Source organism: Canis lupus, chromosome 6 (genome assembly GCF_003254725.2).
Source record: "Canis lupus dingo isolate Sandy chromosome 6, ASM325472v2, whole genome shotgun sequence".
Lineage (NCBI taxonomy): Eukaryota > Metazoa > Chordata > Mammalia > Carnivora > Canidae > Canis > Canis lupus.
Window position 1 is genome coordinate 4,627,477 of NC_064248.1, and position 27,277 is coordinate 4,654,753.

Here is a 27,277-nt window from a genome sequence, read left to right on the forward strand (position 1 = left end):
AAAAGTTACTAAAAAAAAAAAAAAAAAAAAAAGCAAGCAAGCAAGCAAGCAAGCACAACCCAAGGCCTGAGAAGGTTCTCTAACTCGAGGTGACACCATCGGTGAGCAGCAAGATTCAGATCAGGATCTAGGTCTTCTGAGGGCCAGCCCCGCGTTCTTCCCATGATATAGACTATACAATGTGTATAGTCTTTTTGCTTGTGACGGTATATTTTTGGAGGAATCAAGACTTGGCTTTGAGATAACAGATACATAAGCAGATTCCAAATATTTCTTGTTTTAATCCTTCGTGTACAACATTGACTTTTCTAATCAATCCTTAAAATAAATCTCAAGGATTTGCTGGATTATTTGTGAAATGCAGCAGGGTGCACTTCAGCTTACGAGTAAGCAAACAGGTACATAAACTGAAAGGTAGACATGGGGAGAGCAAGCTCCAAAGCCTGGCCAGCATCCAGGTCTGTGATTTCACTTTCAAATGTCAAACCAATGACAGGCAGGAATTAAGTAGCTGGGGAAGCTCCGCAATCACTCCATCAGAGCAGAAGAGACATATGTGGCCGGTCCACCAGCACAAAGTAACACTCCGCAGGTACATCGGCGCACAGATACATTGGCACACAGGTAAATCAGGCACACCTGGGAACCCTCCAGCCTAGAAAACTCCAAGTGGCTGCTCCCCGGGAGGCAAGAGCTCACAGCAGAGGAGGCTGCTTCCAAGCTGACATGTCTGCTAGGTTTGGCTGAGTCAGCAAGTCTTAAGCATCCTTGGAAATAGGTCTCTCCATTTGGTCCCTTTAAAAAGTTTTGCCATTTCAATGAACTTCTCCCAGGATCAGATAAGAAAATGTTCATAGAGCACTTTCCAGCAACAGAGAGCAAGAGAAGATCATAAAATACTCAACTGTATCAGGCTGCCAGGGCTATTGTCACAAAACATTGCATACAGGAGGGCTTACATAGTAGGGTCTTTTGGCTGGAAGGCCAAGATCAAGGTGCTAACAGGTTTGGTTTCTCCTGAGGCCTCTCTCCCTGGCGAGCAGGTGGCCATCTTCTCACACAGCCTTTCCTTTGCCTGTGCATAAAGAGAAAGCACACCGGTGTCTCTTCCTCTTCTTAGAAGGACACAGTCCTGTTGGATTAGGGCTTCACCCTCACCATCTCATTTAACTCAAATTTTCTCCTGAAAAGCCCCATCCCCAGAGATAGTCATACTGGGGGCTAGAGCTTCAACACCTAAAGGTCATGGGGACGCAATTCAGTCCCTAACATCCACTTTTGTGCTTTTCTTCTCCACTGTTAGCTATACATGCCTTGCAAGACTCAACCTACCTCAGCTAGGTTGCCTTGAAACAACTTAGATTGCTCTAACAAAAATGTACATGAAATCCAACATCAGAAATGGATTTCTCTAAAACAAAACTTTTCATTTGCGTGTTGGGAAGGAAAGAGTGAGGATGTGCTGGGCGTTGTGTTTTACTGTGGGAGATAGGTACGTTTTTACTTATTATAGGGTGAAGACTCCAAAAATAAGCTTGTACACAGCCTACAAACACGTGAAGACAAAATTTTAAAAAGTAATAATCTGGGGCACCTGGGCGGCTCAGTGGTTGAGCATCTGCCTTCGGTCCAGGGCTTGATCCGGGGTCCTGGGATCGAGTCCCGTCGGGCTCCCTGCATGGAGTCTGCTTCTCCCTCTGCCTGACAACACGTCCAGCGGCTGATCGCTTGCGGCATGCTGCCTCCCTTGGTGGCTGTGCTAAAAAATGGAGAATTTAAAGTCCAGAAAGAGGCTGTTTGGACCGTGGCTAACTTCATAACTGGAGGCACCATAGACCAGTTGATCCACCTTGTCCACCCTGGAGTCCAGGAGCCACTGGTGAATCCGTCCAAGACACCAAAATTGCTGTCATCATCCTTGATGTTATCCCTTTTATCCTCCAGGCAGCAGAGAAGCTTTCAGAGAAGGAAAATCTGTGTCTTCTGATAGAAGAAGTTGGTGGCATTGATAAATTGAGGCTTTGCAACTTCACGAGAATCCTCAGGTTGCCCTGACTGCTTTGAACATTATCGAGAACCGTTTTTGTGAGGGAGAAGAAAGTGGTGCAATATTACCAGCCCTGGACCAAGATAATGAATTCTCAAACCGCTTAACAAAAATATACCAAGGCCCCACGACTTCTAAACAAAGGACCAAACCAAGTTAACGACAAATTGGAATCCCGTCGCAGGGTCGCGGCCGCTGAGGACTCTGCGCCCGGCGTGCTGGGCACAGCCCCGCTCGCTGGCAGAGTCTAGATCCCGTCTCACTCAGATGCCCCCCAGCCCACGTGCCTGGGGAGCCTTGCCGACCAGATCCCAGCCGGGCCTCCACCAGCTCACGGTGCACGAGGTGCACGAGGTGCACGAGGTGCAGGTGCACGAGGTGCAGGTGCACGAGGGCCACAGCCCCCGCGGAATCTACGGTCGCTGTGAACCCACGGGACGGGGCGCTGTCCCGCTGCTGCGGGAGACGCCGACCACGCATGCGCTTAGGCCGGCCCGCGTGTCCGCCGCACTCCCCTCCGAGCAAAAGCAGAGAGAGGCTCTTTTGGCCCGTGTGGTGACCCGTAGTCCTTAACGCCCCGACGACCGGGGACATAGGACGGAGGCGCAGAGGTGGGTAGTTGCTAGAGACAGCCCCCACATGTCCTAGGAGACATTCGAGATCTCCGCTCCACTCCACCGTCACCAGACGAATCAGACCTCTGATGTCTTTCTCATTTTCACTCCTCCGCCAGCTTTGGGTCTGAGGGCCCGCGGGCCACAGTGGATCGGAGGCAGCACCGAATGGCGCGGACGCAACACCGACCACGGTATCAGCGCCGGGCCTCTGCGGACCCGCCCAGCGGGAGCTCTGCTTACCCGTCAGCCACGCCCCCCACACGCGCATGCGCGCGCACGGGCACGGGCACGCACACGCACGCGCACGCGGGTTCGCACGGCACGCACACGCACGCGCACGCCGGCACGCACGGGCACGCACTTCCGCCGCTGGGAGCGATGGCGCGTGGGGCCCTGCGGCGTTCGGCTCGCTGACCGGACCTGATCTAACGTGACACTCTCAGAATCGCGCCTGAAATCCAACCCCAAGACTATTGTCTGCGACTGTGGGGCTTTGAGAAGAGAAGATGTCCAGGCTTTGTAATTCTGCTTCAGGAGGAAGCGGCCCCTGCCTCCGTGCTCAGGTACCCGCGCGCTCCCGTGTCCACGTGGGGCCTTGCTCGTGGAGGCATCACCGGTGTTTGCCGAGTGTTGGCCCTGGGGGGGAGCGCGGAGGGGAACGAGGCAGTAGCCCCCTCCTGGCTCAGGGCCAAGAACAGGGTGGAGTCCCCCAGACAGCAGAAATGCTGAGAGCCCCGGCCGCGGAGGGCAAGGAGGGATGAGCTGGGTCCTGGGTGATGAATAGGGTTGTTTTCAGGCTGAAGGGAAGAAATGGCAGGGCCTTAGGACAGGGACAGCAGAATGTGCCTAAGGGCGCTGAGCATGGGGGAGGCGGGGAGGGTGTGAGGTCTGAGTGCCCAGATCTGCAGACGGACACCAGGGGGCAGAGCAGGAGGTGTAAGGACGGTCCTGATCAAAAGACTCTGCTGGTGGCCCCACGCGGCCAGAAGCCTTGAGTCACCTTGAGTCACGGGCAGGGGCAAGGCGGCAAGGCGATGAAGTTGTCAAGCACAGAATAATCCGTCGGGGATCTACCTCGATCTGGAGCTAGGTCTTAAACGTTACCGCGGCTTGTGGCAGGAGGCATGGAAGCCACTCAGGGGTGTTTGCATGAGCTCATCCAGAACAGGATGAGGGTCTGGACAGAGACAACATGAGGAAGACGGAGAAAGCAAACACGGCTCCAGAGATTTCAGAGGTAAACACCACCGGACCTGGGGACTGAGTAGGGGTGCTGGGGTGGCAAGAGGGGCTTGATTCCACAGCGGGACCCACGGACACAGGCAGGAGGGCACCGGACATGCCCAGTGACACATCCAGCATCCCCCCAACCACTACATGAAGCCGCACGAAATTGCCAGCATTGACTTATATTAAATGCCGATTGCACATGGTTCGGCCTGATCATAAAAACGTAAGGCCATTCGAACATAGGACATTCTGGAAAAGGCAAAGAGTATGGAGGCAACAGTAAGGTCAGTACTTGCCAGAGGTTGGAGAAGACTTAGGGATGAACAGGTGGACTGTAGAGGATTTTTAGGGCAGTGAAATTACCGTTTATGCTCCGTCAGTGATGGATACAAGACGTTATCCATTTGTCCAAACCTGAACAATGTGCAACAACAACAGTGAATTCTTCAGTCTTTTATGGACTTGAGTGATAATGCCGTGTTGATGTAGGTTCACCAGTCACAACAAGTGCACCACGCTGGTGGGGGATGTCCACAGTGGAGGAAGCTGTTCATGCACAGAGTACACGGGTGATCTCTGTCCCTTCTGCCCATTTTTGCTGTGAACCTGAAACTACTGTAAAAAATAAAGGATGTTAATTTTTAAGACGAAGTAGGACCAAGACTTGAATCCAGCTCTGCTAAATCCAGATAGCTTCCTTCCTGCAATGTTGCCCAAGATTGAACATCTTCCAAAGCATTTTTGATCTTGGGAAGCCAATCTGCCAGCTCTCATTACATGCTCACTCAAGACTCTAGCCCTTGAAGGATGTATCTTGGAGAGAACAATGTATTAAGGGTAGGGAAGCCTCGTTGAGAGTAAGGGGAAAAATGAAAAGTCAATCTCGGCTTACAAGCTTCATGAAAACATGAAAGCACCAGGGGCAGGGGCATGGGTATACCGGTCCTTCCTCATGCCTGCCCCCTGCCTGTTCCTATTCCCCGTTGGATCCTGGGGGCCACGAGGTATGATTTCCTCCCCTGCCTTGGCTTCAACCTGAACTTGCCTTCCTAGAGTCCCTTAGGATTCCTGAATTCACCTCTTGATCCATCACCTCATACACAGAATTCAGGAGGTAAACTTTAGTGAAGACAGTGGCTTACGAAAAATACAATAGGGAGAGAATGGTACCCACAATAACCAAAAGATGGAAGCCTGAAATAGGGATGGGGAAGAGAAAGCAAAGAGCCAGAGGCAGAGCCCTCCTGCTCCTTTTCCTTCCCTGCTTCACTTCCTTGAAGCAATCCCCACAGATACACTCTGAATCTGCCCAACCCTTGACCACATTTGGTCTCCCATCCATGCTGTGATTCCGTCTCAAAAGCTTCCACCTCCCCTTCTTCCCACCGGGGAGTGGAGGTAGGATGCCCCCCTGCTGATCCTCCTGTGCAGAGCTTCTGTGGGCAGCCTGGCTTCCCATCCCTCTGTCTCATCTCCTGAGCCAACAGACCATATCCAAGAAGGCTGACCATGTCCCCAACTTAAGCAATCCCCTCCGTGAGGCTGGGTGGATTTTGTGTCTCTTCTTTCCCTCGGGCAATTGCAGGCCAGCCAAGGCCTGAGCAGGAGTCACTGGGGAGACTGGCAGGCTCAAGCAGCAGCTCCAACCCTAGGGTCTGCCAGTGAACAGAAGGCAAAAGGAAGAAAGCCCACAGATGGCCAAGTCTCTGGACTCCCACTTGGTGGAGGAGTGCTCAGCCTGGACTTGAGCTTGGGCCATGGTCACCATCCTGTCTGCCCTGAAAGCCCTGGAAGTGCATGTTCCAGGGCTTTCTGCTAGCTGGCAGGTGCATACAAGTGTGGTGGTGGTAACTAGACCTTGCCCTTGAGCAAAGGATGTAATGACTCAGCTCAGAAGAAGCAGCAGAAGCTCTGGATGTATATGTAATTCTTATTGACTAGAACACAATTTTCAGACATTATTTGCTACTTTTATACTAACACCCCAGGAGGCAGGGGAGAAGCTCACCTGTTCAGAAAAGGAGCAGAAAGGCCAAGGACCAGCGCAAGTGTTGAAGGGACTTTGAGTCCCAGTCCAAGGCCTGTCCAACACCTGAATGTGTCAATGGCTTTGTGGGATCTGGACCAGCACATGCCTTCTCTGTTTTGTCATTTCTTCATCTGATAATTCCTGCTCTTTTATTTCTCGAGGGTGTGACAGAGAACCAGTGCAATAAGAGATGTAGAAATGTTTCAGAAAGGGCAGCGTGCTACCTGAGAGCACAGCATCACTATTACCATCTAAATCCCCCTGCACGGGGCGATGGAGGACCAAATGAGGTAAGGGTTGTGCAAGCCCCTTGTAAATGACAAAACACAGACTAGATGGAAGATGATTAGAAGCAAAGCATGATTATCTGTGTGGTTCCGATAACAACACCATTTTGCCACCTGCTGCCCAGACATTTCTGTAACTGCATGACTTTGCAAGGACGGGAACTTGGCATGCTGGGGTTTGCCCAGCTGTAAAATGAGATACCTCCGGGGATGGCAAACACAGCCAGCTCTTGTGGGTCCATGGGGATGTTTCGCTTGGAGAGGAGATGTGGAGGGGCAGGGTCCCAGGCTCCAGAGAGGATCTGAAGATCTGCCAGAGGAAGAGGCAGGCTCGAGGACAGAACCAGTACCTGGTCAGCCAAGTCTTATGGAGGCAGATTTGGCTCAGGGCAGCACTTGCTAACACCTAATTACCTCTGCAAACCCCCTTGCTGGCCTTTGAATGCATTGCCGTCCTGCAAGATCAGTTTTCTTACCATTCCCATTTCACAGACGACGAAACGGAGTCTTAGGGGCTTATGTTCAAGATCACATTGCTTTGAACGTGAAGCAAACAGGAGGTGTTGGCCCATGCCCACAACTGCAAAGCCCACAATGATGGGAATCATTTTACAGTGATGTCACGCTGATCTCTCACACCGAGCCAACATAGCTGAGACTTTCCCCGTAGTGTCACAAACAGGATGTGGTAAGCTGGGCCAGACCAGCCCAGTATGGGAATGTTGCAGAGGTGTAAGGGGGTATACCACATCAAAAGCACCAGTGGTCAAGAATGCAGATCCTCCGGGCCTGCTCTGGAGCCCCACATTCTGTAGATCCAGAGAGCAGCCGTAGGAGCTGACCAGCGCCTCACTGAGGACCACAGCCGCAGGGCAATGCCTAGAGTCTGCCAAGGCTGAGTGGGCAAAGCTGGTGGTAGTTTCCATTTCGCGGGACAGGCTGGCTGTGATTGAGTTCCAAGGGTCCCCTGCTCTTTGAAAAGGACATTGGCTTGGCCAGTCTCACATCTTCCTCATCCTTGTCAGACCAGCCTTTGACTCTCATCCTGGAGAAAGCAGGAGAATGTTAGGCTGTAAGAGGTGGGGAAGTGGAAATGTGATCAAGGTATAATTTCAAGAAGGCTGAAGAGAGAGGGAGAAAAGCATTGTGCTAGAACCATAGGTCTCCCCAGTCTTTCATCATCCTGGAAGAGACATGGGTTTCTTCTACATTCTTGGTTATGTGAACTATCTGAGTCTAAACAATGTGGATGGTTGCCGTAGCACCCTGACACAACTTTGTACCTGGGGTCCCAGGTGCTGAGGCCTTGAGCCACACTTGGATAGGTACCACTGCTCAGCATACCCAGAGGCAAGGCACCAAGAAGAACCCCGAAAGGCACAAAGCTCATCTTCACCTGGCATTCCAGACCAGTCAGGGGCCAGCTCGAAGCTGCTTTTCCCCACACCAGAGGATAACGCTCAAACCCTGTCTCCCATGGCAGCTAGCTTCATCTTCAAATGTTTCCCCACCTTCTCCTTGCTTCTCAGATGCAGCCACGGCTCGTGCCTCCCCGAAAGCCTTCTCTGATCTGCCTCTCAATGAGAAATTTCTCCCTTGGACTCACTGTCTGCCCCGTCACTAAGCTCGTAGGCAATAAGAACACACACTAGGATTGGGTCTGGGAGCCTAACCTTAGCCTTCCCAATTATATTTTGAGACCCTCAAAGCTCAGGACCAAGGAGAAACTTTTTCTGCCACCATGACCCCTAAATCTAGCTGATCAGAGGAATTAGCTGGGAGTTTGGAAACAGACTCTCATTCTCAGCCCAGACCTGCTGCACCAGAATCCCAGAGGTAGGAGCCAGGAATCTATTTTTAAAAAGTTCCCTGGATGATTCTGCTGAATAGTCATAAGGGGGAACCACTGCCCTCCAGCATCTATTTAGCACAATGTGGAACACCTGGCCTGTTCTTACACTATTTGTTTTCTAATGATTGATGGATCAATCCAGCAGTAATGCACATTTCCCCAGGCCAGTCACACCTGCCTTGGAGTTGGGATTGTAGTACTGGCTGGCAAGGCTCTGAAAGCCCAGGACAGCTCTCCCCATCCAGTCAACAACCCCCACCAAGCCCCCTCCAGACCCTGGGCATGGTGCTCAGTGCGCACAGACTGTCCCATCTGAGCTCATGCTTGCCCATTCTCTTGGCAGCCATAGGATGGTCTTCCCTAGATTATTCCCATCAATGGCTGGGTAACAGCCTGCTCACCATGGGGCTTCCACTGCCACTCCAGGACCAGCCACATGACTCAGCACCCGGGGTTGCTGTTGGACGAGCATGCCACTCATTCTCAGAAGCCATTACGGCAGAGTCTGCTCCAGCTTTCCCTGCCTTGCATGCTAAGTCAAGGGTATCTGCTCCATATGGCAATGCATAATTTACAACACAATTTACTTCCTGCTTATATAGCCTATTCCATACAAAGCTTCCATTTGCATATTTATTAATTTACAAAATTAATGCCATTTTCTTAGTCCCTTACAGGATGTGTTGCTGGTCCCTGTCTTTGAATTAATTTTAATCTAAGGTGGAAACATTTGTTAAGGGAGTTGGCTCAGGCCAAAGTAATCAAATGCATGGCAATCAAATGCTGGTAAGATGTGGGGAAGAGAGGGCAAACATTTACTGAGAGCCTAACTCTGCCAGGCTCCAGGAAATTAATGGTGCAGAATTTAAGTCTCCAAAAACATTCCTGTAATGACATATTGTCCCCGTTTTATAAATAAGGAAACTGAGACGCAGAGGGAGTAAGTAGCTGGCCCACTGTCACATAGCTAGTAAGTGGCAGTCTTAGATGCCCACAAAAGTCAAAAAGCAGGGTTTCCATCTGTGCTGATTTCCACAAGGGAGAAAGGCCATCCCTCGGCAAAATTAATTTTTTTCCAGAAGGTTCTCAGCACTGCAGCTATTTCAGTGCTCACAGATATTCCTGCCACATAACATAACACTTGGGACAGACAGAAGGGGAAGATGCCCATTGAGAATCTTACCCCACCTATTGTTGGCAGCCTTGGAGCAAACATACTCAAGGAAACAAATGTTTTGGGCTACGTTCTCACCTGGTAGCACCAGAAAGGCTTCAACAGGAAGGCAAGCTACTATCCATTAAAAAAAAAAAAAAAATCCCTACTCTAACCCTTGCTGTCACTTAAGTCACTATCCCAAACTTCCATCCCTCATCACTCAACGGTCTGAAGATATGGTTCTCTTAAGTTCCTGTTTTCCTCTCCAATTCCTTATTTCTCAGGCTGTGCCAATATGGTGTTCACCCCCTCCAGAACAATGGTGTGTCTGTCCTCAGCCACCAGTGTCCTTTCTACCTTTGGATCTTCCCATGGGATCACATGGGAACATGTGATCTTTAATCACTCATTTTTCCCTACCATAGACTCTCTGTCCTTTCCTTTCTCTCTCCGTGTCATTTCCCACAGTGCCTTTTCTTGTTCCTCCCCCTCACAACTACTGGAGCAAGTCTGTCATGACTCCCAAATCTGAGTCTCTAACTCCCACCTGGGAGAGGTCCTTGAGTATTTGGCAACAACCAGCTGTCTACCAGATAAATCTCTGTAAGTACTCACACACAGCAAACCCACGGAGTCCAAAGCCCTCCTTCTCCCAGAAAGCCAATTTCCCAGCTCCCTTGCCTACTCTGGTGTATGGTACCATATACCTTGGTATGTTGTACCCAGTGTATTGTATCATATTCCTGTTCCTTACAACTTAGGACTTCTGTCTCCTTGACTCTTCCTTGTTAACCCTCATGCCCAACATTCAATGAATTATAAAATAGCACCAAGTTCTTCCAAATATGCTTCTGAAACTGACCTCTAAAATAACTTCCAAATCTTTCCCTTGCTTTTATCCCTCCCAATCTACCCTCAGTAATCTCTTCCTGCAGGGCTTCCCACCTCTGTTGTCTCCAATCCTTGGTGCACCGTCCATGCCAACATCAGTAATGCTTCAGAAACACAGCTCTGATCATATGGGCCATTTTGCTTACTCTTTTCCCTGATGATTCCTTAGTAACCTTGGATGAATGCAATCACCCCTGGATTGTGTAGTAGAATTTACACTCCCTGAGGGCAAGGAATAAGTCTGCTATTCACAGCCTCCTAGTCCCCAGAGCAGTATATATGGTTGATGCTCAAAAAATACTTGTTGAAAGAAAGAATACCAGTCCTGCCATTTTGTGAAACCCATCTAATTCTCGTTTCATCTCCTTAGACCCCACCCAGGGCTCAGCCATCTCTGACATCCACACATCATGTCCTGGTCCTTATCACAACTCTCTACTCTTACACATGCTCCTCCCACATGGTGGGATGTATTTCCCATACAATGCACTTGGCATACTCCTCCTTCACTCATGCGCAAAACGCAATTCTGACTTTACCACCTCTGAGAAAGTTTCCTTGGTTGCCCTCCTGACAATGAGTTAATCTTTCATCCATGGAACCATTCTTCCGTTCACTTCCAGAAGTGAACACTTATCAGTACTGAGAATCAGTCATTGAAACACTTGACCAACAATGAAGTCTCAAACACCAGCAAAGCCACCAAACTAGATCACTTTCTATGTCACAGGATATTTTTGCTCAAAACAAAGACCCAAGGCTCAATGACCAATATATTTTCCTGCTTCTAGAACTCCAATTCTGGCTCTCAAAGCCTCACATGCTAAGCATGAGCTGAAGCAAAGACAAATGAAGGAAATGCTTCCAGGTTGGGTTCAGCACAGGGCCTGGAGTGGCTGGCCTAGGCACCCACATCAGGCTGTGCTTTGCCTTTCTTCTTTGCAACTGAGTTGGTACCTAGTTTCTTAAAGAGAGATGGTGGTGGGTTGAAGAGTAGACTTGCTTCCACTCAGTGGAAGGTATCTTGAGGTCCCTAGAGCCCAACAGGGAGCAAAGAAGAGGGCATCCAAATGTAAAGCTTTAAATGAGAAAAAGCCTTCTAAAGTCAAGCTTCACCTTATCCCTGACATCCATCCTTCTTTGCTTGTGTCCCTTCATTCAGCAAAAGTTATTTATCTATTTATCTATTGGTTGACTAAGTCTGGGATGATACCCTGCCTCTGACCCAAGCCAAGGATGATGAAGTCTTGAGCTCCCCCTAGAGGCCAGTAGTAGTTGTGAGGAAGGAAAAGCGGTGAGACTCTGCAGGCCAATATGCAGGCCAATTATTACATCATTCCCTGAGAGGAGGAAAGATGAGATGTACAAGGACACTTGAGAAGTGATGGGAGTGCTCCCAGGGGCATCAGCCCAGGAGGCCTGTTAACAATTCATTGTGTCATGCAGGTATCTAGCAAAGCAACCCTCTAGAGCTGGGAATTGCGGATTTCAATCTCAGGACACACTGGAGGAAAGGAGAAAAGAAACTACCCTCTTCCGAGTGTCTGCTTCCTGCCCTTGTGTGCAGTTATGTTTTTGACTCCTAAATCCTAATTTAAACGCTTGCTGCTTTTAATGCCCACAGTAAACCTGAAGTCCAGGCGTTATTCTCCTCATGTTGCAGGAGGGAATATCAAGGTCCCAGTTCATATTTAAAAATAGGGGTGATCAGGGGTGCTTGGGTGGCTCAGCGGTTGAACGTCTGCCTTTGGCTCAGGTCATGATCCCGGGGTCCTAGGATCAAGTCCTGCACTGGGCTCCCTTCAGGGAGCCTACTTCTCCTCCCTCTGCCTGTGTCTCTGCCTCTCTGTGTCTCTCCTATATAAATAAATAAAATCTTTAAAAATAAATGAATTAATTAATTTAAAAAATGGTTAATGTGGCCAATTCTGTAGTGTGCATGTGTTTCTGTTACATGGTTGTGTGTGCGTGTGTGTGTGCACACGTGCTATTTTTCTCACCATAGTTAAAATAGAAAAAGCTGACAGGATTGCTTTTCCACCAAGGCTGCAACAGAGAGGAAGATGGAGAGCGGGACAAGACAAGGCCTGGCTGGGCAGCAGGCGGGCTGCCCTCTCCTGCAGATACAGCACTCCCACCCCCTCTCGCGTGGCCACTGGGCCTGCGCCTCCCTGCCTGGTGGCGTCACAAGGCTGCCACAACCGTGACCATGGCCCTGACACTCCAGCGTGGGCTGGCAGCCGTGGGGCTGGGCCGCTCTGCCCCGGCCACTCGCTGTGGTGTCTCCTGCCATATGTTGGGCCACCCTGTTCATTCATCATGCCTCCTGAAAAGTCTCTTAATTACATTATGTTCACAATCCATAAAACATAATTAAAATATGTAAATCCATTATATTCTTTAATGAGCACATTGAGACCTCAAATTTTTAAATTAGATATAAAATTGATGTGGACCTACTACTATTGATTATGCACGGTAATAAATCAGCGACAATTTGGATGGACTTTCCTTCCATTGGTTGGGTGTGTGTGTGTGTATATGTGTGTGCGTGTGTGGTGGTGGTTGTTGCTTGGAGTTTTGTTTATTTCTCTTTTTTTTTTTTGACATTTTCTGTGACTATTTAAAATTACATGCTGTCTTTTAAGGATGGCCATGCCTGGCTTGCTGTTACTTGCCCATGCCAGTAGCCAAGGCAACAACCTAATGTTTGAATTGGTGCTCTGGAGCTTGCAGAGGGCTCCCATGAAATATTTCCTCCTTTCTGCCCTATTTTTTAAAATTTTTAATTATTTATTTTTTTGGAGAGAGACAATAAGCATGAGCGAGGAGGGGGCAGAGGGAGAAGGAGAGACAGAATCAAGCAGACTCCCCGCTGAGAGCCCAATGTGGTCTCGATCTCAGGACACTGAGATCACGATCTGAGCCAAAATCAAGAGTTAGACGTGTAACCAACTGAGCCAGTCCCTTTAGTTTCTGCTCTAGCGATACTTTTGTTTTCATTTTAGGATTGGTATGCTGATTTTTCATTATCGTGGAAGATTTGGGAAGGGCCACCATACTTTGTCTCTCTCTTCTCATCTGCTCCTCTCCTCTTTGCCACTCATACTCACACTCAAGAAAGTCACTTACTATTTCCCAGATACATCTTCCTCCCTGGCTCTGCACAGACTGATCTGTTTCTGCGGTGAGTGTCCTGTCATCCGTCCGTGGGAAATGTGTACACATTCTCAACCCCAGCTCAAGGATATCCTTTCCCGATCCACCTTGACGATGTTGATGCCTTTGTCTTAAGGCATAGAACGCCACTCTACTTTCTAAGGACAGCTTCTGTGGGTACCATTTTTATGTACACTATAATTTTGCTTATTGGATCTTTATAATGGCCATGCAAGACAATCATTAAAGGCATTATCCTCGTTTTACAGGCCATATGCTTGTAAGGCTCATAAAGTTTCACTGATTTGTCCAAGGCCTTATAGGCTGAAGGTAGGGCCTCTACCAGGACCCGGGCACCCAAGCTCCCAGGCCTTGCTATATGTAGAGACATTGCCTTTGTCTTGGGAATCTTTCCAGAGGGCCTCTCTCACCAGCCCCATGCACCTGCTGTCAGGATCCTGCAGAAGCTTTCCTAAAGGGTGCTCTTGCCCTTCCAATCCAGTTCCTTCCTACCAAATTTTATGGTTTGCTTCTATTTTTTTTTTAATTTTTATTTATTTATGATAGTCACAGAGAGAGAGAGAGAGAGAGAGGCACAGAGACATAGGCAGAGGGAGAAGCAGGCTCCATGCAACGGGAGCCTGATGTGGGATTCGATCCCGGGTCTCCAGGATCGCGCCCTGGGCCAAAGGCAGGCGCCAAACCGCTGCGCCACCCAGGGATCCCCTGCTTCTATTTTTATAAGCCTGAAGTTGGTTCCACAACCTATATAACCTATAAACTAGCCCAGAGATGTAGAGCCACACAGAGTGTGAGTTGAATCCCAGTTTGGCCGCTTACTTCACGTGCAACCTTTTTGAGCTCTTCCGTCTTTCTGCCTTCATCTCTAAAATGGGAAATACACAATAGTAGCTATATCAGAGGTTGTGAGGGTCGTGTAAAATAAGACATGGAAAATGCCTGCTTTAGTCAGGCATTGTTAACTTTGAAAGGCATTTCCATGATCATCCTCATTGTTAGTAGCCCAACCGAGAGAATCTTCTTCTGTGGATGGGGTTTTGCATGGTCACCCACCAAGGGAGGTTTATCCCCATATTAGAGGTGTATTTTGCTAGAATGAATCTGAAGGGGGCCCACTTTAGAAATTCAGTTCTGTCTTTCTGAAGGTTAGCAATCTGAGTCTCAGGAAAATAATGATTCACTCATCCTTTTTCTTTTCTTTTTCATTTTCTTTATTTTAGAGAGAGAGAGAAAAAAAAACATGTGGGTGGGGGTAGGGACAGAGGGGGGAGGGAGAAAGAGAATCCCAAGCTCACTCCACACCCAGCATAGAGGCTGACATAGGGCTTGATCTCATGACCCTGAGATCATGACCTGAGCCGAAATCAAGAGTCAGACACAACCAACTGAGTTACCCTGGTGCTGCCCTACATTTTCTTTTAGTAAACACTTATTAATGGCCTAAATATCCATTACTTGGGTATCAGTCTAAGTACCCAGGTAAGCCAACAAGAGCCTATATAACCTAAAATATTGGCAATAGAGTAGTCATGGGTCACCCTCTTTGTCATCAATATACACAGGGCCTATCTATCTTGAAGTCTGGCACATAGAAGGATTTCAACAAATATGTATTGAATAATGATTCAATCACCATTCCTACTGCATCTAATTACAATAACATTTTTTTTTTATGAATTCTGACTGAAGTCACCAAAATTACACCTCCCTCGTAGAAATGTGGTTCTGCATCATTTGTGTCTTTCAGAATCACCTGAAGGGTCCACCTTTGGAGTAGCTGAGTCTGTAGGTCTGTGGTGGGGCCCAGGAACCTGCATTTCTTACTGGTTCTAGGGTGATGCTGCTGTTGGTGCTGCCAGGCTGGGGACCACATGTCAAGCACTACTGCTGTCAGGATTGAAGAGGATAGAGCGCTAGATAGAAGGAGCGTGGATGTCCAAATCACCACATGGAGAATACCCACCAAGAACCCACCCTGGATCATGAATTAGAAACCAGCCTCATAGTGTGAAACTCTGAGAGTCAGGGTTTATCTGTTATAGAAGCTAGAATCACTTAACACAAACTAAAAGGTAGTTGTTTCCATGAAGAAGAGGAAGGTACAGTAAGTTCAAGCCTCTAATTTTTATTCCTTGGCTTCAAATATGAGAGTCTGCATACCCAAACTTTCTACCGCCAGGTCTCCCATCAGCACTCCCGCCCCATCCTCTCTGAATTCTAGGCCCACCATGTTGTAGGAGGTTCATGGAAGAAAGAGACCAAAGGTGAGGTCACCTCAACTGGTTCAAAAATAGCATTCTGAAACTTTGGATATAAAATCAGAATATAACGAACTCAATACCTCATTTGCTCTCTAAAGGATCTTTGCTGTGTGTCGATAATGGATAGGCACTGTTTTAAGAAGTGTAGGTACAGTGGTGAACAAGATAGCTGAAGGCTCAGATGATAGAGGTTGATCTTCAGGGCACTGACGGGCTCCCCAGTGGAAGCAAGATACAACCATAATCTAAATGAATGGGTTAGCAACCTCCAAAAATTGAAATTCTGTTTTCAACCAGAAGGTGCAGTTGTTTGTCAGTATGGCAGAGATTCAGGGAGGCATATTTGGCCTTGGCGATACCCCTGTCCAGGAGAGACTGACCACTAGAACCCCTTTGCCTCTTCTTGTTAGAGAATACTGTACCTCAAGCTACCTTAGCTGAGAATCCACCTTCTGTGAATCTGTATAGAGGCACAAAGTGCTGATATGCTGATGGAAACACTCCAGCCTTACTATTCGTTAGATTTGTCAATGGGAAGTAACACAGGCGTTCGGGTTAAATATCAGCCTATCAAGAGTTGAGCTAATGTGAGTCCCTCTGAACACTGAATCCCTCTCAGTGCACTGACATATATCAAGTTTCTTGGCTTGCTCGGGCTAAAGGCTCCTTTTACAGACCATGACTCCATGTGAAGCCTCATGACACCTAATCTGTCACACTTCCCTGGTGACCTTCCACCTTTACCACATACCTTCTTCCAAACATCAACCCAAATTGGTTATAGTTTCATGATTTTCAGACTTTGTGCATGCTTATCTATCTGCCTGAAATCAGTCTGCCTTAGCCACTTGGTGAACTCTGACATTTCCTTCAAAATGCAGTTCAAATATTCTCTTTGCCCTTTGGGATGACCCTTCTTGTTAAATATCTTCTTCCAAATTACCATTGTATTTTGGACATACATTTATTTTAAATTATCTATTAAATGCCTATTAAATACAGACCTGAGGTTTCTATTATGTGTTGAACCCTGAGAAACTCCTTAGTGATGGATGTTGTTATCCATATATTACAAATAATGGCTTTAAGCCTCTGAAACTGTAAGCCCACGCTCACATAGTTAGTTTGTTTCCTAGGCTGGGATTCTAATTGAGATGTGTCAGTTACAAAGGTCATGGTTACAGTTATCATGTTCCACTATTTATTTACTTGTCTGCCTCTTCATTAAACTGTGGGGTTCTGTAGAAACCACTACTTTGCATACACACACACACACACACACCCATCACCATCTGCACAGAACATGCCATGCATGTGTGCTGAATAAAAGAGTGAGTGAGTGAATGAATGAATGAATGAATGAATGGCTTTTTCACATGGCAGGGATATAGCCACCTAAAATAGATTTGGGGGGCACCTGGGTGGCTCAGTCAGTTAAGCCTCTGACTTAATTTCAACTCAGGTCATGATCTCAGGGTCTTGAGATCAAGCCCTGAGTTGAGCTCCTTGCTCAGCTCAAAGTCTGCTTCTGTCCTATTCTCTCCCCTGCTCACACAAGCTCTCCCTCTCTTTCTAAAATAAATGAGTAAATCTTTAAAAAAATAAAGTAAATTTTGCACAAATATTTTACATCCCTGTCTCTAGCTTCCTGCCTGGCTTAACTACTATCATCTGCTCTTCTTCTCATTCCATAGAGCAGATCCCCCCACGCTATCCAAGGAAAGGTGCTCCTCATGATCCCTTCGGGGGACTTGTCCAACCACACAATACTAATTTCATGCAACTTAAATATTCTGGCCATTTAGCTTACCTCTCTCATTTATGCTACAGTAAGATTCCAAGATGTGCTTGTTTCAGAGGCAGAAGGAGGCAGCCTCTAATTCATACATGATTTCTTCTCAAATGCTCTCTCTATCTAATGGCAGATGGTTCACAGGCCCATCCTGTGAATGTTATGATACTTAATGCGTACGAAGAGTCTAGTGGGGGAGGAAAGAGAAATGAAGATGAGATGAAAGACCATTACTATTTGTTTATGCTTCACATCCTACTTAAAGTAGAGCTGTGGCTCAAAAAGAAAGGGTGGGAACCAGGTGGGGAAGAAGCCAGTTACACACAAGATAAAATCTGGAGAATTAGCAGATGTAGTGAACTGATCGCAGAGAGATGTTAATTTCGTGAAAGTACCGACTTGGTTTCTTCTAATCTGTTTAAGTATCAGGGCTTTTCTAGGGCAAGCTCCATTTCTTGCATGAGAATTTAAGTTAAAATTGTTGTTAAAGTTTTTGTAACAGGTTACCTGGATGACTCAGTTGTTGAATGTCTATCTTCGGCTCAGGGCATAATTCCAGGGTCCTGGGATTGAGTCCCACATTGGGCTCCCTGCAGGGAGCCTGCTTCTCCCTCTGCCTATGTCTCTACCTCTCTCTGTGTGTCTCTCATGAATAAATAAATAAAATCTTAAGAGATTCCTACTTCCAGCTCTGAGAAAATAACAAGGATGAGAGTTCTGATCTATTCTAGCACATTGGATAAAATGACCCAGGAATTTTCAGAAATTGAACACTAGACAGCACAGGACAGTGACCTCTACCAAGAAGGGAAACAAACAAGGTGAGCCCTAGGGTACCCCAACTTGCTGTCTGCAGAAGGACTGTGGGACCCAGGAAATTTAACAAAAATCCCCTACCCCTGAACAAGCAGAGCAGGACTAACTCCATTTTATGCTGCACCCACCACCTCCTTTATCACCCCACCTGACCTGCTTATTGTTTAAGGCGCTGCCCCACCCTAGTCAAGCCACTGGGCACACCCTTACCCGAATCGGCTCATAAAAATATAACCCCGCCTTGTGCCCGCCAAAACTGCACGCCAATTCCGACCAGAGTGATAGGCCAGTCAAATGGATACTTTAGGGTAAAATGTAATTTAATTGGCCACCTGCGTGTGAACCGACATGACTGTGCAACTTTCTGCGTGTGTTACAATCCCATTGGCCACTGGCCCCTATAAAGCTGCTACGCCTCTTAGCCTCCGGGTCCAAGTCCCTGCTCCACTGTGTCGGGTATACTTGGACCCAAGCTCGAGCTTGTAATAAATCCTCGTGTGTTTGCATCAGTGTCGGCTCCTTGGTGGTTTCTCAGATTCGCAATCTTGGGCACAACAGGACTTACTGGCTAAGCATGTGGAGGGGTTAGCGCAAAGCCAGGTGGCCTCACAGAGCTGAGGACATAGGTTCATGGAGTCTGGGCTGGAACCAGGAAACCAGGATTAGCATAGAAGGGTAGGGGAGAGGAAAAAGCAGACAGGGAGATCTAGTGATCGACAGAAGGCTGTTCTTGTGTCTTTGGCTAAATACTGATCTGTGTGTGTACGTGAGGAAGCAGGTCAGACTGGAAAAGAACCCCTGGAAAGTAGGAAGAATAACTCCTCCAATCACCAGGGCTGGATAGAATTCATAGCCCCACCATGCAGAGCGAAAAGATCTCTTAACACAGCAAGCATAGAGTGTAGTCCTCAGGATTATGATAACTCACGAATACTGTGCTAGATGCAATATACATGTCTCCCCAGAAGTCATAAGTTGAAATCTGATCCCTAATACGATGGTATTTGGAGGTGGAGCCTTTGGGAGGTGATTAGGTCACAAAGGTGACCTAATGAGTAGAATTAGTGCTCCTATAAAAGAGGCCCAGAGAGTTCCTTACCCTTCCACCATGTGAAGATACATTGAATCTCAACAATGAGAACATGGCCTTTTAAGAACCAAGTAGATTCTCAACAGACACTGAATCTGCTAGCACCTTGGTCTGAGATTTCCCAGCCTCCATAATAGTAGGAAATAAATAGTTGTTATTTAGGCTCCCCAGTGTATGGTATTTTTATTACAGCCGCCCAAATAGACTAAGACATGGGGCAAAAGTATCCTAGACTAAAGGTCATTCTAGGACTTGTCTTAGATGGTGTATTCCTTAAAAGTTATATATGAGTACAAGTAACTTAATTTTGTCCCAGACCAAAGCACAAAATGTTTAAAGAAAAGCTCTGGGAATGCAGTCTCGTTCAATATTCAAATGCCAGTAAGTGTAGCCCAACATAGCAACAGAAAAATAGAAAAACAAAAAACTATATGATAATGTAAATTATAAAAATATTTGATCATTCAACATTCATTAATGTTATTAAAAACTTTTAGCAGGGAACTTTCTCAACCTGATAAAGGGCTTCTAAAAACCAAATGCTTTCACCCTGAGGCTGGGAACATGGATGGCAAAAGGTCCTGCTCATACAACATAGATCAACAAGTCCTAACCCATCAAGGGAAGACAATGCAAAAAAACAGTTTGGAAAGGAAGCACCAAAACTGTTTCTATTTACAAATTATATGATTCTCTAAGTACAAGATCCCAGGGGATATGAAAAAAAGTTCTAGGACTAAGTTTAGCAGATTTGTAGGAAATAAAATAAAAAATAAATTACACTTCTATAACTAGCAATGAACAATTGGAAATGCCATTTTAAAGGAGTACAATTTACAATAGCAGCAACAAAAAGAAAGATGTGTCAGGTCTACCTCTAACCAAACATGCATGGTTTCTGAAAACAATAAAACACTAATAAAATAAACGAAAGAAAACCTAAATAAATGTAGAGGTAGATCTTATTCATGGACTGGGCAGCCCGATATTGTTAAGATGTCAGTGCTCCTTGAATGATCTATGGATTTGACATCAATCAAATTCCCAGTAGGATGTTAGAAACTGATCCTAAAATGTATATGTAAAGGCAAAGGACCTAGCATGGCCCCAAAACTTTTGCAATAGAAGAACAACATTGAAGAATGTCATACTGGATTTTGACACTTGTTGTAAAGCCAGAGTAATTAAGGCTGTTATTGGCGTAAAGACATATAGATTAATGGGCCAGAATACAGTGCCCACGTGTATGACCATTTATTTTTACAAAGGTGTCAGGACAATTTGACTCATGTTTCTGAAATCATTATGTAAATATGCACTAAAAAAAATTAAATTTCAACCACTACCTCACACCTAGAGAAATGAACTCAAAATCAACTATAGACCTATATAAAAGAAAGCATGTGGAAAATCTTAATGACTTGAATTAGGTGAAAACTTCTTTAGAGGAGACAAAATGGATGAACTATTGAAGAGAAAATATGATAAAGTGGATGTAATCAAGATTAAGCTTTTGTTTTTCAAAAAAATACTCCTCTATGGGTATATGAAAGTTTAGCCTTAAAGGAAGTGCAGTGAAGGGTATACAACACTTTCCGTACAATTTTTCTAACTTTTGTGTAAGTCAAACTGTTTCAAAATGGAAAGTTAAGAATAGTTGGCAAAAATTAAAGGTGAATCATAAACTAGAACAAATGTTTTTAAAAATATGTATCTTACAAAAGACATATCCAGAATATATAAAGAACATTTACAATTCTATAGTAAAAAGATCTTTTTAAAGATTTATTTATTGGACAGCCCGGGTGGCTCAGCGATTTAGCGCCGCCTTCAGCCCAGGGCGTGGTCCTGGAGACCCGGATCCAGTCGCATGTCTGGCTCCCTGCATGGAGCCTGCTTCTCCCTCTGCCTCTCTCTCTCTCTCTCTCTCTCTTTCTCTCTCTCTCATGAATAAATAAAATCTTTTTAAAAAATAAAGATTTATTAATTTGAGAGAGAGAGAGAGAGAGTAGGGGCACAGAGAGAGGGAGAGAGAAACTGAGGGAGACCCTGTGCTGAACGTGGAGCCCTGACACAGGCGTAATCCCACAGCCCTGAGATCACGACCCAAACTGAAATCAATAGTCAGACACTTCACTGGCTGTGCTACCCAAGTGCCCCAAAAGACAATCTTTTTTTCCAAAAACAATGTACAAAATAGTTGAACAGACACTTCACCAAAGAAGAGATACAAATAGCCAATAAGGACATGAGCATTTCCCAGCATCATTAGTTATTCGAGAAATCTGGATTAAAGCCTCAGTGAGATGCCACCACATACCTATTACAAGGGCCTAAATTTAAAAAGGCTGACTGTATCAAATGCTGGTGAGATTGTGGAACAACTGAAGCTCTCACACATTGCTGTGGGAAATTTGAAATGCTGTAGCCATTTTGAAAACCAATTTAGGAGTTTCTTACCAAGTTAAATTTACACTTCTGTTATGACCCAGAAATTTCGTTTTACATATTATCTAAGAAAAATGAAAACATAAGTTCATATAAAGACTGGTACATACACTAGTTCATAGATGAGTTATTTGTAAGAGCAGAACACTGGAGTTAACCCAAATGTCCATGACCTGATAAATGGGTAAACAAATTGTGGTCTATCCATCTGGCACATGTGACAAATAGAAACAGACTGACTGAAACACACAGTCATATGGGTAGATCTCTTAAGCTTTATGTAAATTGAAGAAGCTAGACACAAAAAGCTAGGTACTTCAGTGGGCTATCTTAAGCCAATACATCCGTTAACATTCCTGCATCACTAATAGCTAGATACATGGCAAAAAAGGAAACTATCTTTTCTGTGCTTTACACCAAAGTTTGCAATAGGAACCTCTCCTCTTGAGACTGGATTTGTTAAGTCTTCATTTATAACGCTTTGTATCTCTGGAGAGTATAATTGTGCTTCTGGATTAAAATATGGTCTGGCAGCAAAACCATATAGCACAACCAAATATTGAAAAACTTAAGAGCAAGGATTTTGGGCTGGATTTGCTACTCGCTTGTTTGTTGACTTTAAGGAAGATATAAAATATCTTGAAGCCTTGATACACTCATCTATAGAATGAGACCAATAGGGTCATCACAAGAAGGTCAATGTATTTTCCTTGAGTGTAATATCGGCTTAAAACACCACTGAATGCCTATGGGGCAATTTAATACCTTGGGGCTCCAATATATTATCAGCAATCTTTCAGAGACTGGTGGGGCTTCTGAACTATTATTTCTTAGGTGATGTGATCCACTTATGTGACTGAGATGAGTTGGAGGAATTAGTTCAAACATTCCTAAACAGTCTTCATCATCACTAGCTATAAAGCTCAAAATACATGAATTTGGGCAAAAAAAACTTACTATGTCTTCTCCCCACAGGAATTCAGAAGGACTCCATGGGGGCATGTATCTAAAGGAAATTATAAAGGAATGTAGCTTTGCCTTTCCATCATAGACTGTGACTGCCCGTTCCTTCTCTACTTTTCCACATGGATATTTCGCCCTAATGAATCTCCTAAAAAAAACAAAAAACAAAACAAAACAAAAAAACCCTCAAAAAAACAAAAACAAAAACCTTCCTGGATTTTCTTAATCACCAAAAGTCAAGGAATGTTAATGGTGCATGAAAGTTCTATCTAGAAGTGAAAGTCATCTTATCTTTGGTGACCTAGACCCTACCTTCTCTAGATAACTCCCCAGATGGACTGAAGCTAACAACCGAGAATATAGAAAAATCGAGTGTAATGATAAAGTGTATTTCCTGCAAGAAATATGTGCTGCTTTTATGATAAGAAAACCATAATAATCATCAGCCTGTGCAAAGAATCTCATCTCAGCCATAGCTAAACCCAGAGCTAGCTTTATCCTCACAGCAGCACGTTTTGTTCTGAAACAACCACTAGAACAAACATCACATTTTCCATCTCTTTCCTACTTAAATTTGAGTCCAGTCCAATGATTTCTGCAGTCCAATGTGGCTATAAAAATCAGAGGCTCTCCCAGAATTCAGTCCAACTAAAGTTCTTGTCAGTACCCTCAGCCACATTGCCACTTGACATTTCCACTGAACGTCCCTCCACTGCAAGGTGGAGCCAACTCTGGAGACTTGGAGGGGGGCACCCTCCTACATTACCACTGCTGCTCAGAGCCCGGCAAGCTGCAGTGAGAAGGGAAAGACAACACAACTTAGCTTCTAGGCCATCAGAACTATCTCCTCTGAACTCAACTGTTATGTCTCATGGCTCCCAGAGAGGCAGATTACCAGATAATTCCACTTCTAACATGAGAGGCAGACTGGCATCCCATACTGAGAACCAGGGTCCTTTTGATTTGTCATGGGGGTGGTGTCACAACACATTCTCAAAATCTATAATTCCTTCAATATTCTATGATTGAGGAGAACAGAAAAGAATCTTATAGCTCCATGAGATGCACCTTTTCCCATTTTAATGACATTTAGCTATTCATTTCAGGACCACTTCTCATTCTAGAAGCTCTGTAAGTCTAACTTCACATGGCCAAAGTGTCACTGCCTGTCATTTTCTATTTCTCACCTGATTTTACCTAAGACATATCAAGGTCTCCAAAACTGAAGGAAATAATTTTCAAGGAATTTTTCATTGAAGGGTTGCATTAGGGAACTACAGAGACATATGTCCTAGTATGAAGAATTCTTTGGCCATTCATGTTCTCTGGTAACTTCTCCATGCACATTCCATTCATCCATTTAGAGGAGATGCCTTTTTCATTGATATAGTAACAGAAAGTCACTTTCTAAATCACTATGACACTTCCCTATGCAATTAAAATTGATCTAAACCTCACTAATATAACTGTTATCAATTTCAATTAGTTTCATGGTAAGCTGTAATACACATCAACGCAGACAACTGCAGACCTGACACCTTTACACAAATGAATCTGAGCAAGAAACACCAGAATAGGAGTCCTCCTTCTCAAATTCAGCTTAAATCTTTAAATAAATAAAAAAGATTTTATTTATTTATTTGAGAGAGAGAGCGAGAGCACACACACGTGAGCAGGAGGGAGGGGGAGAGAGAGAGAATCTCAAGCAGACTTCATGCTGATTGTGGAGCCTGACATGGGGCTTGATCCCACCACCCTGGGATCATGACCTGAGCTAAAATCGAGTCAGAGACTTTGCCGACTTAGTCCCCCAGGCACCCCTCATCTTAAATCTTATGTGTAGAGAGCACACAAAATAGTAAGGCAGGTAGTTTCTCTATAAACTTACCCGACAGGCAGACTAAGCACATAGGAAGGGCATCGGCAGAGGAACACCAGACACTAGGAACATCCTTAGGCAATGTTCACCCTTGAAGAATTTTATTCAGAGCATTTACTCAAAATTTAAAACAAAAATGTCAGACAACTTCAAGTGTAAGCATGGATACAGAGCAAGAACTGCGAGTGGAAATGTAGGTGGATGTGACCACTTTGGGGGAACAATTTGGTAATAGAAAATGTGAAGATGCACACACCCTATAATCCAGTGATTTCTCTGTTAGGGATTTACCCTATAGCGTCCCATGCACACAGGAAGGAATGCTCATAGCAGCACTGCTCATAATAGCAAATATTTGGAAACAAATTCTACCCATTAGTAACAGAAGAGATGTATAAGTTGTCATATTTTCACATTAGCCTACTGGAGTGGTCAAGTGGAATCTTTTGGGGATAGAGCCCAGTACATCCACTGCTACATGAAATGATGTTTGGATACCAATGACCAAGGGTATTCACAGATCATTTAAACTGCGGTCTGGAGGAGTAGGTTACTTGTCTAAAGTAAACCAGCTTGTAAAAAGGGCGTGTGGGGAGAGAACCAGGGTGTCCTGCCCCTCATCCAGAGCTTTCTCCAGTATAGCGCATCATCTTTCTACAGGTTAAAAGAAGCTAATATAATTAAACCAACCCATTACTCCATCAAGAGTGTTAAACTGTGTGTGTTGACCTTAACTTATCATCGTTCTTGTCTGTCCCTCGGGATCTGTTGATCCTGCTCAATAGTCTGAGATTGTGGTTCTTCTCTTTACCAGGAAGTTTGAATTTAATAATATCTTAATACAGAGATGATAGAAATAGACACAGGCATAGAGGTAGGAAATTGACAATTTCCTTTCTCCTGGGGCCACATGGGATATACACGGGAGTCAGAACTCTTGTGTTAAAAACCCAATGTTTCCTTGGAAAGTCAATGCATCTTTAAGCCCTTCAGTTCTCACATGGATAACACAATACTTCCCTGGGGTGCCTCCTTTCACCGGGCTTATATTTTATACTCCGCCTTGGCCGCTATTAGGATTATCAGCTGATTAGCTTAGGCTGCTGTTCAGTTCAGTAGCATATCGATCCACATTGCAGTGGATGCAGTGGGCTGTAGGCAGTACCAGGGCAAAACTCTAATTGCAGTGAAATGGGCATTCCTGCAGGAAGAGGAGACAGAAATGTGGAGGTACCAGTCATCAGTGGAGATTGCCTGCCCTGAGGGTTAGGCATGGAGCTCGTCATGTGCATTCATCCATTCATCCCACAAACACTTATTGTATCCCTCCTCGCTATTCCCCAGGATACAGGGCAGATAAGAGAGACAAGATCTTCCAAAATGTATAGTGTAAATGGGAGATTAGACAATTCTATAAACAGTTAGAATAAAGTGAAGGATGGAAAGAACAGGGAGCTGTGCGTAGAGAGTAAGGGTGTCTATCCCAGCTTCAGGAGGGAAAGGTAGGGGGATTGACATTTAGAAGACACCTGGGAGACCTGGGTGGCTCAGTGGTTGAGCGTCTGCCTTTGGCTCAGGTCGTGATCCCAGGGTCCTGGGATTGAGTCCCACATTGGGCTCCCCACAGGGAGCCTGCTTCTCTCTCTGCCTTGTGTCTCTGCCTCTATCTCTGTGTGTGTCTCATGAATAAATAAAACCTTTAAAAAAATTAACTAACCCCTGACAAACGAGATCTGGATCGGGTAAGGGCACAGGGCATATCAAAGCCTCAGAAGCAGAAGAAATCATGGCACCATCCAATAACTGAAATCAACTATAGCTGAGCATGGGAGCAGATGGCAGGAAGTGAGACCATAAAGGTGGCAGGAGTCAGATCAAGTGGGTTATATGGCTACGTATCCTCTAAGGGAAATTGGCTACCATGTGGGGAATGAGCAGTTCCATCTCTTCTCTTTCTTATCATGACCCTATCATGACACTATTATACTTAATGACATCCTGAATGAAGTATTCCTCACACCCGTGCTTTTCCTTATAGTGTGTGTGTGTGTGTGTATATATGTGTATTTATTTATTTATATAGTAAAATTTATATGTAATTACATAGAGGAAGTATTTGTAACAATAAAATACAATAACATTATAATATAGTAACTAATAATATAAGTATTGATGTTATATATTATAATTAGTATATAAAATACAGTAATGTATTTAAATATATAGTATATATAATATATAATACATGTATCATTGTCTCCCATTTCTTCACATAAATGGTGGTATACTGTAATAATTCTTCTGCAACTTACTTTTTCATTAATTATGGTTTTGAGGGTGCCTGGGTGGCTCAGTGGTTGAGTGTCTGCCTTCGACTCAGGCCATGATTCCGGAGTCCCCCATCAAGCTCCCTGCAGGGAGCCTGCTTCTCCCTCAGCCTGTGTCTCTGCTTCTCTCTCTGTGTCGCTCATGAATAAATAAAATCTTTAAAGAAAAAATAATTATGGTTTTGGGTTTCCTCCCTGCCAATAAATACCTGATCTTTCCCCCATATTTTCTGAAAATTTCTTCAGCATTTTTTACTTTTTGTCATGAGGGGAAAAAAAAGTACAAGTGTGAACAAAAGTCATCAGAAATATTTATTAGTCTGTGGGGCGCCTGGGTGGCTCAGTCCGTTGAGCGACCAGCTGGTGATTTCGGCTCAGGTCATGATCTCAGGGTCATGAGATCGAGCACCAT

The 27,277-nt window shown here is 45.2% G+C and overlaps 1 long non-coding RNA gene across 1 annotated transcript in view; it reads left to right on the top strand.

The window, feature by feature from the left end:
* The first annotated feature begins 3,009 nt into the window (after positions 1-3,009).
* Positions 3,010-27,277, top strand: part of LOC112646122 (uncharacterized) — a 59,521-nt gene continuing 35,253 nt past the window's right edge. The window contains exon 1 of the long non-coding RNA XR_003127486.3: positions 3,010-3,227. This is a non-coding gene — a long non-coding RNA (uncharacterized LOC112646122). The remainder of the gene's footprint in view (positions 3,228-27,277) is intronic.